This window comes from Chinchilla lanigera, unplaced genomic scaffold (assembly GCF_000276665.1).
Source record: "Chinchilla lanigera isolate Chin_1 unplaced genomic scaffold, ChiLan1.0 scaffold00066, whole genome shotgun sequence".
NCBI lineage: Eukaryota > Metazoa > Chordata > Mammalia > Rodentia > Chinchillidae > Chinchilla > Chinchilla lanigera.
The window spans coordinates 4,389,313-4,390,730 of NW_004955467.1; the positions used below are offsets into that span (position 1 = coordinate 4,389,313).

Below are 1,418 nucleotides of genomic sequence, written 5' to 3' on the forward strand. Positions count from 1 at the left end.
AAGCCCTAGGTTCAATCTCCACGAAAGGAAGGAAGGGAGAGGAGGGGAAGGGAGGAAGAGGAAGAGAAGACAGGGAAAAGAGGAGAATGGAGGAGGGGAGGAGAAACATGGGAAGGGAGGAGAGGAGCTGGGGGAGGAAGGAACCTCCTCTTTGAAGGCGCATTTCCCAGAGCGCAGAGCTGCTGAGCCATCTAGTGGCCAGGTGCCCACATCGCACTCCCCGGACTCCCGCTGTGCCCACTCCTGAGATCTGACCAGTTGGCTCTTACTGTGGCCTGGGCGAAGGGCAAGTAGGACTGCAGAGAAAGAAGGGCAAATTTCAGGAACCACCTGGAAAACGAGGATGTAGGGCGGACCTCGACAGTGGGCTTAGAATCTAAAGGAGGCAGCTGCCCTGGCCTCATGCCTACCAAGTACACCCCTGCTGGATGAAAGCCAGGGCAAGCTCCCCTCAACGGAGACTTCTCCAGGCATTGGAGAGAGAGTCGTCCCAAAGCCTCTGTAGCCTCTGAGCAACAGTCCGGGTGCCCAAACCCCCTCATTTCAGACTCAGCTTCAGAGCGGCAACCGGGATGATACTAAAGAACTCAAAGCTTCCACCGTGCATTGTCCAGGGCCGCAGACACAGGGAAACCCGAAGACATCCTGAGCAGGAGGGGATGAGGGAGCGGGGAATGGGTCAGCTGTAAGTGGGTGAACTGCGTTCCTCCCACACATGCACTGACGCCCGGACCCCCAAAGATTGCTTACCTGCAGGTTTGTGTTCTGTGACTCCACTCACCCACTATCAGCTGTGGCCTGAAAACACTGTATGAAAAGTTCCCAAAATAAACAATTCATAAGTTTTAAATAACATGTGTTATAGTATGTTGTTATACTTGTTCTATTTTATGAACCACTGTTACTGTGAATCTCTTCCTGTGACTAATTTTAAATCAAACTTCATCACAGAAAAGAATGTACAAGAAATCAGAGGATACATAGGGTTCAGTTCTAGCCTGAGTTTCAGGCTTCCACTGGGGATCCTGGAACACAGTCCTTGTGTATAAGGGGTCTCCTATATTTGAATATATTCTCCAGAGGGGAGACCAAGTTAAAATGAGGCCATGAAGGTGGGCTCTAATCCACCCCTCTGGGGTCCCTACAGTATAGGAAATGATATCAGTAAAGAACTGAAAAAACTCAGGCCGTCCAAATTCAAAGACCCAATCCAGAAATGGGCACCTGAGATGAATACACACTTCTCAGATAAAGAAATATAAATGACAAATAAATATATGAAAAAATATTCAACATCATTAGTCATCCAAGGGATGCAAATTAAAACAATACAGAGATTCCATCTCACCCCAGAAAGAATGGCTATCATCAAGAAATCAACCAATAACAAATGCTGGAGGGGCTGTGAGGAAAAAGGA

The 1,418-nt window shown here is 48.3% G+C and overlaps 1 long non-coding RNA gene across 1 annotated transcript in view; it reads right to left on the bottom strand.

Moving 5' to 3' along the window:
* The window catches only part of LOC102022901, a 23,358-nt gene extending 22,562 nt beyond the window's left edge, over nt 1-796 (bottom strand). Inside the window, exon 1 of the long non-coding RNA XR_001236834.1 lies at nt 751-796. This is a non-coding gene — a long non-coding RNA (uncharacterized LOC102022901). The remainder of the gene's footprint in view (nt 1-750) is intronic.
* Between the last annotated feature and the right edge of the window lie 622 nt (nt 797-1,418).